A 15,751-nucleotide genomic window follows, 5' to 3' on the forward strand; every position below is an offset into this window, starting at 1 on the left:
AGATGAAGCATTGTCTGATCGTGTGGAGCAGCTCACTGCTGAAGTGCGGGGAATTTTCGCCTATCTTGCTCATTCACATGCTGCTGAACCAAAGATTCCTACTCCTGATGTGTTTTTTGGGGATCGGTCTGAATTTTTGAATTTTAAGAATAATTGTAAATTATTTTTTGCCTTGAAGCCTAACTCGTCGGGGAGCTCCGCGCAGCAGGTTAAAATTGTCATCTCTTTGCTGCGCGGCGATCCCCAGGATTGGGCGTTTTCTTTGAAACCTGATGATCCTATTCTTACTAATGTGAATGCATTTTTTCAAGCCTTGGAGTTGTTGTATGATGAACCTAATGCTATTGATCAGGCTGAAAAGGCCCTGTTGGCATTGAGCCAGGGTCGGGATTCTGCAGGGTTGTACTGTCAAAAATTCCAAAAGTGGGCGGTTCTTACTACCTGGAATGATGGTGCCTTGGCAGCTCTCTTTCGGAAGGGTTTGTGAGAAACCGTAAAAGATACTATGGTGGGATTTCCTGTTCCCTCTGGTCTTGACGATTCTATGTCATTAGCCATTCAGGTTGATCGGCGTTTGCGTGAACGTAAAACCGCACGAGAGGTGTTGCCACCTGTTGAACAAATGTCTGAACCTATGCAATGTGATAGAGTTTTGTCTAGGGCGCAACGTCAGGAGTTCAGAAGGCGTAATAAGCTGTGTTTCTTCTGTGGTGATGCCTCGCATATTATTTCTGTCATAGTTGATTTTGAGGGAGAATTCCCTGTATGTCAAGGGATCGAAATGCCTTTTTGGTGTACAGAGGATTTCATTTTTGGGATTTATTTTGTCTCCGTCAACTATTGAAATGGACCCGGCCAAGGTACAGGCCATTTATGATTGGGTTCAGCCCACTTCTTTGAAGGCCCTCCAGAAGTTTTTGGGTTTTGCTAATTTTTATCGTGAATTTATAGCTAATTTTTCTGGTATTGCCAAACCATTGACTGATTTGACTAAGAAGGGTGCTGATGTGCTGAATTGGTCTCCTGAGGCTGTTTCTTCCTTTCAGGAGCTGAAGCGAAGGTTCACTTCTGCTCTGGTTTTGCGGCAACCTGATGTCTCACTCCCGTTTCAGGTAGAGGTGGACGCTTCTGAGATTGGTGCAGGAGCTGTTTTGTCCCAAAAAGATCCTGTAACATCTAAAATGAATCCCTGTGCTTTCTTTTCCCGAAAGTTCTCCCCATCCGAACGTAACTATGATGTGGGGAATCGGGAACTGTTAGCCATGAAATGGGCATTTGAGGAGTGGAGACATTGGTTGGAGGGAGCTAAACATCAAGTCGTGGTCCTTACTGACCACAAGAATTTGATTTACCTGAAGTCAGCCAAACGCTTGAATCCTAGACAGGCTAGGTGGGCCTTGTTTTTCACACGTTTTGATTTTGTGGTCTCTTTTCTTCCGGGCACTAAGAATGTCAAGGCAGACGCCCTCTCTAGGAGTTTCTTTGCTGATTCTCCTGTTGTGACCAAGCCTGCTACCATCTTAGGTGAGGGGGTAGTTCTTTCTGCCATCTCGCCCGATTTGAGACGTGCTCTGGAAGAGTTTCAGGAGGACAAACCTGAGCGTTGTCCCATTGGAAAATTGTATGTTCCTGACCAGTGGAGGAAGAGAGTGATGTCTGAAGTTCATTGCTCTGCATTGGCTGGTCATCCAGGTATTTTTGGTACTAGAGTTTTGGTGAGTCGGTCTTTTTGGTGGCCCGCCTTGTCTCGTGATGTCAGGAATTTTGTGAAGTCCTGTGGGACTTGCTCTCGGTCTAAACCTTGTTCTCGCTCTAGTGGGTTGTTGATGCCTTTGCTGGTGCCCAGGAGGCCATGGACCCATATTTCAATGGATTTTATCTCTGATATGCCTGTCTCTCAGAGAATGACTGTTATTTGGGTGATTTGTGATAGATTCTCTAAGATGGTCCATCTTGTACCACTCCCTAAGTTGCCATCTTCCTCAGAGTTGGTCCCCTTGTTTTTGCAACAGGTGGTTCGCTTGCACGGGATTCCTGAGAACATTGTATCTGACAGAGGAGTTCAGTTTGTGTCTAGATTTTGAAGGACTTTCTGTTCCAAGCTGGGAATTCAGTTGTCCTTCTCCACTGCGTTTCACCCTCAGACCAATGGGCAGATGGAGAGAACAAACCAGACTTTGGAGTCGTATTTGAGATGTTTTATTTCTGCCGATCAGGATGATTGGGTTTCATTTTTGCCCTTGGCCGAATTTGCTTTAAATAATAGAGCTAGTTCTGCCACTTTGATGTCACCTTTTTTGTAACTTTGGGTTTCATCCTCGATTCTCTTCAGGGAAGGTGGAGCCTTCTGCCTGCCCAGGTGTTGACACTGTGGTGGAGAGAATGCACCAGATCTGGGACCAAGTGGTGGATAAGTTGTCTCTCTCCCAGGAAAAGGCCCAGCGGTTTTCCAACCGGCATAGGACCATTGGTCCCCAGTTTAAGGTGGGTGATATGGTTTGGTTGTCATCAAAGAATATCGCTATGAAGGTGGCTTCTCCAAAGTTTAAACCTAGATTTATTGGACCTTACAAGATTTTGGAGATTCTTAATCCAGTCTCTTTTCGATTGGCTCTTCCTGTTACATTTAAGATCCATGACGTGTTTCATAAGTCTCTGTTAAAGAGGTTTGTTGAGCCAGTAGTTCCTGTGGTGGCACCTCCTGACCCGGTATTGGTTGAAGGTAATGTGGAATATGAGGTTGAGAAGATACTGGATTCTCGCCTGGCTAGACGGAGACTCCAGTATTTGGTTAAATGGGAGGGTTATGGCCAGGTGGATAATTCTTGGGTCCATGCATCCGATATTCATGCCGAAAGATTGGTTCGTGCCTTTCATCGGGCCCATCCTGATCGACCTGGTGGCGTGGATGAGGGTTCGCTGACCCCTCCTCAAGGGGGAGGTACTGTTGTGAGTTCATTTTCCCCTTCACCGTCGATGTCTGATGAACTCCCTCTTCTGGTGAAGGAAGGTAGTGAGGCTGATTACCAAACACCTGATCTGGTAGATGATGACTGGGTAACAGAAAATTCTGACTGGATATAAGGCAGCAAACGCCCTTCTGAGTCGCTGATGATTTCTCTGCTGGAATCTTGGAGACCAGTCTGATTCTTGCTTCCCAAAGATAAGTTTTTGCTCTGCTATTGAACTTATTAGTTTTGTTTTGTTTACCTTGTTTTTTGGAGTTCAGCCATCCCCGGTCGGGGATGTCCTGAGTTCCATTTTTGTCTCTGATCAGTTTGTCTCTTTGCTCTGTCTTCAGAATTTACCTGAGTGCTGATATAGTCTTTTTGAAGTCCTAGCGACTTCAGGGCCTGTTTTTCCTATCAGACGGTTGGGACATTTTTTGGTAGGGTTCTTTGCGGATTGCAGACAGCAGCTTTTCTATCCTGTCCTTTTTAGTTAGCTTGGACCCCATCATTTGCTCAGCCTATCTTTCTATCTGTGTTAGTCTTTTCATCTTGCTTCACCGTCATTATATGTTGGGGGCTGCCTATTGCTTTGGGGTCTGCTCTGGGGCAGTTTAGATTTCCCCTTTCTTTCTTTAGGCCTATTTAGTTCTCCGGTTGTGATCGAGGGGTCTAGGGCATCGTAGGAACCCCCCATGGCTACTGTTAGTTGTTGTGGATAGGATCAGGGGTCTGCAATCCGATAGCTACCAACCTCTCCGGTTTTCTGGACTTAGCTTGTATTTTTGTTTTTTCCTCCTTCGGTGACTCATTCATAACAATATACCAAGCGGTCTTCTCCCCGAACGCTGTGAGTGTGAACAGGCTCGGCATTTGTGTATTAGCGTTAGTGTGGCTATGTGAGGTAACAGAGTTCGCCCAGCGCACACCGGGTGATGTTTAACCCGCGTGTGTTATACTGCCATATTGAGCATCCGCCATTACTTAGCAGCAGCATACCAACTCTGCACAGTGGACCCCGGGCGGCGAACGCGCCTACTATTATTTTATAATAACATTATACTAACGCCAGGGTCTGGCTAGTAATGGCGGATAAGCAGCAGCTCCTGCAGCACATTGGGTATGCAGGTTGGCGGCTCTCGAGCGTTCAACCTCACCTGCTGATGTTACTGCGGCTGCTGTTCAGGCAGCCGCTGAGGCTGTCTCCCATGTTCCTACGTCCATCCCTGCACCGATTTTATCCCACCTCCCGCTGCCCGAGAAGTTCTCAGGCGATAGTGCCTCCTGCAGGGGATTCGTGAGCCAGTATACTATTCAGCTTGAGCTGCTGGCCGCGTGATTTCCCTCTGAGCGGACTAATGTCGGATTCATCGTGTCCCTTCTGGCTGGCAGGGCTCTGGAGTGGGCCACCCCACTGTGGGAGCGTGCTGACCCCGTGGTTCGGGGAGCCTCGCAGTTCCTAGCCTCTCTGAAGCAGGTCTTTCTGGGACCACGGGTCAGACACTGTTAGGAACGGCGGATCGCACTAAATAAAAATAAATAATAAAGTGTGTTCGCCGCTCGGGGTCCACCGTGCAGTAGGTGTAACAACCGCTGCTGAGTGATGACAGAGGAGCAATATGGCGGTATGATCCACACGGGTTCAACTTCACCTGGAGGGCGCAGAGCGGGCTTCAGAAAGCATACAAAACGCTGAACCTTAGTGACACAGGCTTCAGGAAAATGCACACACGGTATCTGGTCACAGGAGCAGGACCCAAGACAGAGAAGCTGCGTCCTTCTAGACCTACCATGTGTGTGGCGTCACTGCTGCGACCGCCAAGAAGGGCTGCAACTGCAGCACAGCGTAGGACACTGCCGCTCGACGACAAAGCCAGATAGCAAGCGCAATGTCGGAAGCTAGCATAGCGGTGCGGTGTGCACAGTAGCTTAAGGCTTGCCACTGACTGGCGCAGACTGCTAAACTAATACCCTATCACCATGCGTAATATCAGAGGGAAGGGGTTTCAAATGAGTCAGTCACCAGAATCATACATCCATCACCATTCACACATAGCAAGTATAGCCTATACTAGCGCATGGCGGAACAGCCATGTGTTCCATGAGCATGCCCAGTAAGAGGACAGAAGGACTTAGCCTCAGGAGAGATTTGCTGCAAGGCAATCTCCTCTGCAGTGGAAAAATAGGAGGAGAGTGCAGAATGTGAGGATCTGTATCCATGCTGAGTAAACGCAGAAATCCGACTCCTAACATTACCCCCCTCCTAGGGCACCCCCTCCCTGAGCCTTACGATCCACCTACTTGTGCCCGTAAGAGGTATAAGGCCTCAGACTTGTCCGCAGGCAAGTCTGATGTCCCGGTAGATGACAGAGAGGCCCGGGACATGTGGAAGGCCTCAGGGGTGGCAAGATCGCCAGGTCTGAAAAGGGGCCCGTGGGAGACAGCGGGAGCGGAAGCTAAAGTGGAACACCACCGTGTGTCGGCAGGCGTCTCCGATCTTCGCTTAAGGAAGCTATTCCGAGCACAAAAGGCGCAGGCCAGAATATATTTTTTAACATCCTGAGCCCTGTGCGGCCACCAGTAAGACCCTGCCAGGAGTTTTGTGGTCTGCATATAGCCACAGTGACCACCTCTCCAGGATGTGTGTGCCCAGGCAAGAACCTTTGGCCGAAGGTGGGGAGGAACAAGGGCCTTACCCGGCGGTACAGAATTTGGCCTTTGCGGGGCACTGTTGTTCTGAGACACCGCGTGTTGACAAATAAGGCCACGACTGGAGTCTTGTGCCAGACACGCCTGGAGAACGGTGCGAGACACCTCCATGGGCTCTGGGGGTGGAACCTCTGGCTCGGGTAGTTCCAGAGGCTCAAAAAAATTGGGAGCCGGAGTAACCTTCCGTTTGGATTGAGCACGCTCCATACCGCGCTCCGAAAAACAGAGGTCAATGCGGGTGGAAATGGCGATCAGTTCTTCCAAACTGGCAGGAATGTCTCTAGTGGAAAGAGCATCTTTAATGTGCTCCACCAAACCTCTCCAAAACACAGAGATGAGGGCTTTATCGGACCACTCCAACTCGGAAGCAAGTGTCCGAAAACGGACGGCATACTGACTAACCGAGAGAGCACCCTGAGTCAAAGCAAGAAGCTGAAGAGAGGTATCGTGCGTGACCTGTGGACCGAGGAAGACCTGCTTAATAGCTGTTAGAAAGTGAGCAGCGGTCCGGACTTCTGGGTCACCACGCTTCCATAGTGGCGTAGCCCACTCCAACGCTTTGCCCGGCAGCAGGGAAACAATAAACCCCACCTTGGCCCTTTGCGTAGGGAATCGCGCAGCCAGTAATTCCAGCTGAATGGAGCACTGGCTGATGAAACCCCTACAGGAGGCGCCATCGCCATAAAATTTATCGGGCAACGGGAGGCGGGTAACTGTCAGCGCGGGGGAGGACGTGGACATACTGGAAATTGCGTCTGTGATTGCCTTTACAGCAGCTTCGGTGGATTGTGCAGCTGAGAGAGCCCTCTCAAGAGTGGCCAGCCGGCCCTCAAGCTGCCGAATACACTGTAAGAGTTGCTGCTGTTCTGCCATCACTAGCCAGACCCTGGCGCTAGTATAATGTTAAGAACGGTGGAACACACTAAATAAAAATAAATAATAAAGTGCGTTCGCTGCTCAGGGTCCACCGCGCAGTAGGTGTAACAACCTGAGTGATGACAGAGGAGCAATATGGCGGTATGATGCACATGGGTTCAACGTCACCCGAAGTGCGCAGAGCGGGCTCTGTTCACACACAGAGGTGCCGCTACAAAAACATACAAAACACTGAACCTGTTATTGACACAGGCTTCAGATAGCATACAAAATGCTGAACCTGTTAGTGACACAGGCTTCAGGTAAATGCACACTCGGTATCTGGTCACAGGAGCAGGACCCAAGACAGAGAAGCTGCGTCCCTCTAGACCTACCGTGTGTGTGGCGTCGCTGCTGCGAACGCGAAGAAGGGCTGCAACTGCAGCGCGACGTAGGACACTGCTGCTCGACGACAAAGCCAGATAGCAAGCACGATGTCGGACGCTAGCGTAGCGGTGCGGTGTGCACAGTGGCTTAAGGCTTGCCTCTGATTGGCGCTGACTGCTAAACTAATACCATATCACCATGCGTAATATCAGAGGGAAGGAGTTTCAAATGAGTCAGTCACCAGAATCATACATCCATCACCATTCACACATAGCAAGTATAGCCTATACTAGCGCATGGCGGAACAGCCATGTGGGTCGCCCTCCCAGGGCTGTTGGGTACTCGGTACCGGGCTGGTCTCTCAGAGGGGAATGTCACAGCAGCGGTGAACCGGTTCGTGGCCCTGGGCACCCATGTAAAAGGGATGAAGTGATGGAATAAAGTTTATGAGTGAATGATTTGTGACGCCACTTGTGGTGTTCGGCAATGAAGGTGTTAAGCCGACGCTGCAGACAGATCCTTTGGGACAGATGGTGGGGTGCAGCAAAGATGGGGTGGCCCTCTACAGGCAGGGCTGTAGTGCCATGCCAGAGCAGATGAAGAGGGTAGGTGTTGAGGAAGAGGGTGTAGTGTTTGGCACAGAGATGTAGCAGTGCTGGAGAGTTTGCAGGAAGAAGGCAAGGACACAACAGGGTGCAGTTTCTTTACCTTTACTTTGCTTGGCAAATGCTGTCCAGGGTCCAGATTACAGATGGCACAGCAGCTGGCTAGCCTGGAAGCAACTTAGGAATCTCTCTAGGCAGATGGGTTGTGTATAGAGTTGAGAGACTTTTGGTTTTTTAGGGTCGCGTTTCGTTTCGTGAAACCCGACTTTTCCAAAAGTCGGGTCGAGCAAGGTCGTCCGATTATAGGGAAAAGTCGGGGTCGTCCCGAAACACGAAACCCAATGTAAGTCAATGGGGAATAAAAGTCGGCAGTGAGAGGAGGACAGGAAACACACCTACAGTGCCCATTTGAATGCCAAAAGCATCAATTCTTCTTACTTAAGCTTGTCAACCTTAATTAACTTCATAATACAAGTTACGCACTGAAAAATGGGGGTTATTTGGCTAAAGTTGTGGGGGGGGAGGGCTGGCTGCAGGTTTTCATGTGCCCTGGGCGAAAGAGCGCCCCTTTAACACATACCACAACTCATCATGCTCCGATACGGCAGAGAAATAGCGGTATAGTACAATGAAAAATACCTCACTTTTTACATCTCATGACGAGGCCCATCTATTTCTCCATACAGAATCATTGGTCCCATATAATGTTTGAAACAGTATATGATGAGCTCCACATAATGCTACAGTATATGTTGGTCCCCATGGATGAAGCTCCACTGTCTTATGGGCCCAAATAATGCTCCAAACATAATGGGCCCCATTTCTAATGCTCTAGTGTATAATGGGCCCTGTAAATGCTGCTCCAGTGTCTGATGTCCACCTTTGGAATGTTCCAGTGTATGGTGGGCCCCATCTATCATTCTCCAGAGTATAGTGCTCCCCAAAAATTGCTGTCCCAACATTGAAAACAATCAAATAAGTCTCCTCGCTAGGGAATCCCTGTACTTGTCTGGATTCCTCGTTGTCCCCATCTTCCATCTCACTGCACAGTATTTCAACTTTGCAAGTGCTGTGATCCTGGGCAAGCAGGGGGGGCCCACTCGTTGGCGACGGTACTGGCACAGGGCCCCTGATAGTACGGTGGTGTGTCTGATGGCGGGTGGGCCGAACCTGCACTTTCATCTGCAGCTTCCTCTTTGTCACCGTGTAAGATGGAACTGTATATGGGAAGGGTAACCTGAGTTTCATCAGGGTCAGATTCAGGTCATGTAGCGTGCGAGGGGAATGTAGTGGTCTGGGTCAATGTACCAGCAGATTCATCGAGCAGTGGCTGGGCATCAGTGCACTTGTGTCGCCCCCAGGAGTACGGTCGCCACAGTGGCATTACCTTCTTCCTAGGGAGTGTGATGTCATGCTTGGGAGCAACGAAGGATCTCTCTAGCAGGTTAACTGATTGGGCGGCGTTATTCCCACGAGTCATGACCCTCCAAACAGCGTTCATGAAGGCAAAGTGTTTGTTTTACGTGGGGAGTATGGTTGCAAAGCTGAACCTTAAAGGAATGTCCAGAAGGGCACCACCAGGAGTGGAGCCTACGGTTAAATTCGACTCCACCTGGGAAACCTCAACCATGCCAGCTACAGAACAGATGCACACATTGCAAGCTTAATTCCGTTAACGAACGAGACTCCGTCATGCCCCGCGGTCCGAGTCCGGCTTACTAGAGGGACACGTGAGGCTCTGGCACATGAGATTGGCCAATAACTGGTGTGTCATGCCCTTACATGTCCGTGGCTGCATGTGCGCTACACTGAAAAGGCCAGCGTTTGTCGCTTACAGGTGCAGATAACCCGCTGAACAACGTTAGTGATGGGGATCTCTGATTACAATTATTACCCGCGAACAATGATTTCCCAGTAAGTGCAGGTCAACCGCAGTTCCGGAATTAGGCCTAACCGTCATTCCTGAAAAAATGAAAAACTTACGTGTGCAAACCACAGGTGCTGTAGCTTGCTTAACAGCTCGCCAGCCGATCTCACGCCCAGTATGGATTACACGTGATTGCACAAAGGTGAGAAAGGGTACCGTATCCCCGGATAACATGTATGGATAGCGTACACATTCAAAATATATGTCTCAGGAGGCAGGCTCAGACGGTGTTAGGCCCAGTATGGATTGCACGTGATTGCACAAAGGTTAGAAAGGGTACCGTATCCCCGGATAACATGTATGGATAGCATACACATTCAAAATATATATCTCAGGAGGCAGGCTCAGACGGTGTTAGGCCCAGTATGGATTGCACGTGATTGCACAAAGGTTAGAAAGGGTACCGTATCCCCGGATAACATGTATGGATAGCGTACACATTCAAAATATATGTCTATACATCAGGAGGCAGGCTCAGACGGTGTCAGGCACAGTATGGATTTGACGGCCCAGATTACACAGCGGAGGAGCAGGGAGAGGTAAAGATTGCAAATGCTGGGGCCCTGCCCAAGTAAGGGGGGCCCACTCGTGGGCGTCGGTACTGGCACTGGGCCCCTCATAGTACAGCGGTGTGTCTGACGGCGGGTGTGCACCACCACCGTCAGAGACACTTGATTGCACTATGAAGGACCCTGTGCCAGTGCCCGCGCCCAAGAGTCGGCCTACCCACCTGTCCAGGGCAACGGCTCTCGCACGGTGTCGTGCGCTAGGTGGTGACCCCGGCCATGGGGGGGGAGGCAGCACAGTTAGGGAGTTTTAGAAAGTGGCATATGTTGATGTTGGACATTGTACCAGGAAGAGGTGGACCAAAGCAAGCCATTTTTCTGTCACCCTATGTGTCATCAGGGGAAGGTGGGACAAAATCCTTGGAAACCCATGCGTGGTTCATTTTAATGAAGGTTAGATCATCCACATTTTGGGTTGACAGACGGGTCCTTTTTTCTGTCAGGATTGATCCAGCTGCACTGAAGACTCTTTCCGATAGCACACTTGCAGCTGGGCAAGCGAGCTCCTGTAAGGCATATTGGGCCAATTCAGGCCAGGTGTCCAGTTTAGCGGCCCAATAGTCAAAGGGGAATGACCTGTGTGGGAGAACATCGATATGGGAGGAAAAGTAGTTTGTAACCATAGTTGACAACTGCTGTCTCCTGTCACTTTCCATCGATGCAGTATTACCAGTTGTGTGAGCGGTATTTGAAAAATCAGTCCACAACGTTGTCATGAAACCCCTGTCTCCAACGCCACTTCTGCTGTGTGCACCACAAACACCTCTGCCAAGCTGCCCCCGGCCCGTACGGCTCGTGTGAGAACCATCACCGCTGCTGTGTGCTGGGAATGCCTCAAGCAACCGATTTACCAGAGTAGCTTGTTTATTAGCCAATATTAGGTCAAGGTTCTCCTGTGGCATGATGTTTTGTAATTTGCCTTTTTAGCGTGGATCCAGGATGCTGGCCAACCAGTAGTCGTCATCGATCATCATTTTGGCAATGCGGGGGTCCCTTTTTAGGATCCGCAAGGCATAATCTGACATGTGGGTCAATGTTCCCGGTGTCAATGATGCACTGCGAGTGCTGGGTGGAGGAGCACTTTCTGGCAAATCCACATCCCTCCAGTCACGCACAAACCCTGTACCAGACCTTGCCACGCCAACATTTTCACTTGCCCCACGAGATGCATCCTCCTCCCCTAAGTAATCATCCCCATCATCATCCTCCTCCACCTCGTCCAGGAGAGGTCCCTGAGCAGACAATGGCTGAATGTCATCAAGGATTCCCTCCTCCTCTTCCTCCTCATCAACATTGGCTGCAGACGCCTGCTCCTTAAGGTGCGTCAAAGTTTGCATGAGCAGACGCATAAGTGGGATGCTCATGCTTAGGATGGCGTCGTCTGCGCTTACCAGCCGTGTGCATTCCTCAAAACACTGAAGGACTTTACAAAGGTCTTTCAGCTTCGACCACTGCACACCTGTCAACTCCATGTCTGCTCTCAAAGTGCCTGGCCGTGTATCCTCCCACAAATGCATTATGGCCTGCCTCTGCTCGCACAGCCGCTCCACCATGTGCAGGGTGGAGTTCCACCTTGTTGCAATGTCGATAATGAGGCGGTGGTTGGGAAGGTGGAGCAATCGCTGCAGCTTCTGCATGCGAATGGAGTGTACAGGCGACCGGCGGATGTGCGCGCACAGTCTTCGCACCTTCTGGAGCAGGGCTGTTAACTCCGGATAATTTTTGAGGAAGCACTGCACCACCAGGTTCAAGGTGTGAGCCAAGCAAGGTATGTGGCTGAGTTTTGAAAGGGCTATGGCTGCCACAAAATTACGGCCGTTATCACTAACTACCTTGCCTGCCTCAAGATGTACACTGCCCAGCCATGACTCAGTTTGTCGCTTCAAGTACTCGGCCAGCACCTCGGCGGTGTGTCTGTCGCCCAAACACATCATCTGCAACACAGCCTGCTGACGCTTTCCACTAGCTGCTCTATAGGGGGACACATCGTGTGCAACAGTGGCAGCTGCAGATGGAGTGCTCGTACGACTGCGCTCTGTGGATGAGCTTTCGCTTCTGGAGGAGGAGGAGGAGGGTCGAACGCCTACAGCCAACTGTTTCCTATACCGTGGGCTAGGCAGCACTGTCCCACCACCGCTGTCCCCTGTGGACCCTGCATCCACCACATTAACCCAGTGCGCATTGATGGACACGTAATGGCCCTGGCCATGCCGACTGGACCATGCATCAGTTGTGAGGTGCACCTTTCCGCTCACTGACTGCTTGAGTGCATGGACAATGCGGTCTTTCACATGATGGTGGAGGGCTGGGATGGCTTTGCGAGAGAAGAAGTGGCGACTGGGTAGGTCATAGCGTGGTACTGCATAGGCCATGAGTTCGCGGAAAGCTGTGCTTTCCACCAACCAAAAGGGCATCATCTCAAACGAGATTAGTTTGGCAATGTGGGCGTTCAAACCCAGTGTACGCGGATGAGAGACTGAGTACTTTCTTGACCTACTCATAGTGTCTGGGAGGGTGAGCTGGACTTGAGAGCTGCATATGGTGGAAGTAGCGGTGGACAGGGCGGACTGAGAGAGGGTTGATGATGGTGATGGAGTTGGTGTTCTTTCTGATGGCCTAGAATCAGTCTTTCGTTGATATAACAGTGGGATTCCCTGACTGCTGTGGTCTTGCAACGACACCTCAACATTTGCTGCTGTGCCAACCGGTGGGCTTACAGTGGGGGAAACAATGTAGCGTTGCTGACTACCTTCGTTGTGATCAGTTGCACATGTGGCACTTGAGGTTTGGTGTTGTGTCCACGCTTGCAAGTGCATGCTGGTTAAATGTCTAAGCATGCAACTGGTATTCAAATTTTTCAGATTTTTCCCTCGGCTAAAGGTCTTTGCGCACTTCTTACAGATAACCTTGGCCTGATCATGAGGATTTTGATCAAAAAAGTGCCACACTGCACTCTTCCTACTTTGGCAGACATTTTGCGGCCTAGCACGCTGTGATCTTTTGACCCTCTGGACAAGCTGTCCAGCAACTCTTTTGATGTTTGGAACCTGTCTTTGGAGTGCTCCGGGCCTGCCAGATAACAGCTGTTGCGATGTCGATGTCTGCTGTGGATGCTCCTCATCTGAGCTATTGGAAGCAGCACCCTCTTCCCCCAATGGATGCCAATCTGGGTCAACAACTGGGTCATCCATCACCTCCTCTTCTATGTCATGTGCACCTTCCTCTGTGTCACCGTGTATGGTGGTATAGTGTGCGGGAAGGGGCACCTGAGTCTCATCAGGGTCAGAATCTGGCTCTGTACACTGCGAGGACAATGTAGTGCTCTGAGTGAATGTACCAGCAGAATCATCCATCAGCGGCTGTGCATCAGTGCACTCATGTCAGATTCATCTTGGCCTGGGTAATTCACCATTTCACTTGATAATCCAGGCATGGTATGTGAAAACAGCTCCATGGAGTAATCAGTAGTATGGCCTGCGTCATCCTTCAATCTTGGTTGGGGTGAAGGACACAAGGAAAGGTGTGGTTCATGAACATGAGCCTCCAATGACGACTCAGTGCTTTTACTTTTTACAACTGAAGAAGAGGAGGCGATAGAGCTGGAGGCTGAGTCAGCAATGTAAGACAAAACTTTTTCCTGATGCTCTGGCTTTAAAAGCGGTTTGCCAACTCCTAGAAAACTAAGCGTTCGAGGCCTTATGTAGCCAGACGATGACGCAGGGTCAGCACCTCCTGCATTCGGTCCTATTTTGCTCTTGCCACTACCATCAGATCCACCACCAACACCATCATTACCAGCTGCCAACCCCCGCCCAATTCCACGGCCTCTTCCACCAGCCTTCCTCATTTTTGGTAGAAATGTAGACAAAATCCAACAAACTATATAGTAATGAAAAACAAGGTACAAGGTGTCTATAGGACAGGGGAGATTTTGAATTTCTGCAGACACTTTTGGACACTGGACACTTTTGGATTGTGTGAGGCCCACTGATATCTGAGCGCTATGTGACAGGCTCGATGGCACAGCTGTGACCAAAGTGACTAGAGGATAAGGGAGATTTTGAATCTCTGCACACACTTTTGGACACTGGACACTTTTGGATTGTGTGAGGCCCACTGATATCTGAGCGCTATGTGACAGGCTCGATGGCACAGCTGTGACCAAAGTGACTAGAGGATAAGGGAGATTTTGAATCTCTGCACACACTTTTGGACACTTTTGGATTGTGTGAGGCCCAATGAATATCTGAACGCTATGTGACAGGCTCGATGGCACAGCTGTGACCAAAGTGACTAGAGGATAAGGGAGATTTTGAATCTCTGCACACACTTTTGGACACTGGACACTTTTGGATTGTGTGAGGCCCACTGATATCTGAGCGCTATGTGACAGGCTCGATGGCACAGCTGTGACCAAAGTGACTAGAGGATAAGGGAGATTTTGAATCTCTGCACACACTTTTGGACACTGGACACCTTTGGATTGTGTGAGGCCCACTGATATCTGAGCGCTATGTGACAGGCTCGATGGCACAGCTGTGACCAAAGTGACTAGAGGATAAGGGAGATTTTGAATCTCTGCACACACTTTTGGACACTTTTGGATTGTGTGAGGCCCAATGAATATCTGAACGCTATGTGACAGGCTCGATGGCACAGCTGTGACCAAAGTGACTAGAGGATAAGGGAGATTTTGAATCTCTGCACACACTTTTGGACACTGGACACTTTTGGATTGTGTGAGGCCCACTGATATCTGAGCGCTATGTGACAGGCTCGATGGCACAGCTGTGACCAAAGTGACTAGAGGATAAGGGAGATTTTGAATCTCTGCACACACTTTTGGACACTGGACACTTTTGGATTGTGTGAGGCCCACTGATATCTGAGCGCTATGTGACAGGCTCGATGGCACAGCTGTGACCAAAGTGACTAGAGGATAAGGGAGATTTTGAATCTCTGCACACACTTTTGGACACTGGACACTTTTGGATTGTGTGAGGCTCAATGAATATCTGAGCGCTATGTGACAGGCTCGATGGCACAGCTGTGACCAAAGTGACTAGAGGATAAGGGAGATTTTGAATCTCTGCACACACTTTTGGACACTGGACACTTTTGGATTGTGTGAGGCCCAATGAATATCTGAGCGCTATGTGACAGGCTCGATGGCACAGCTGTGACCAAAGTGACTAGAGGATAAGGGAGATTTTGAATCTCTGCACACACTTTTGGACACTGGACACTTTTGGATTGTGTGAGGACCAATGAATATCTGAGCGCTATGTGACAGGCTCGATGGCACAGCTGTGACCAAAGTGACTAGAGGATAAGGGAGATTTTGAATCTCTGCACACACTTTTGGACACTGGACACTTTTGGATTGTGTGAGGCCCACTGATATCTGAGCGCTATGTGACAGGCTCGATGGCACAGCTGTGACCAAAGTGACTAGAGAATAAGGGAGATTTTGAATCTCTGCACACACTTTTGGACACTGGACACTTTTGGATTGTGTGAGGCCCACTGATATCTGAGCGCTATGTGACTGGCTCGATGGCACAGCTGTGACCAAAGTGACTAGAGGATAAGGGAGATTTTGAATCTCTGCACACACTTTTGGACACTGGACACTTTTGGATTGTGTGAGGTCCAATGAATATCTGAGCGCTATGTGGCAGGCTCGATGGCACAGCTGTGACAAAAGTGACTAGAGGATAAGGGAGATTGGATTGCTTTTAAAAAAGCAGTTTG

Source organism: Dendrobates tinctorius, unplaced genomic scaffold, assembly GCF_039654945.1.
Source record: "Dendrobates tinctorius isolate UK_male_01 unplaced genomic scaffold, ASM3965494v1 ptg000043l, whole genome shotgun sequence".
NCBI lineage: Eukaryota > Metazoa > Chordata > Amphibia > Anura > Dendrobatidae > Dendrobates > Dendrobates tinctorius.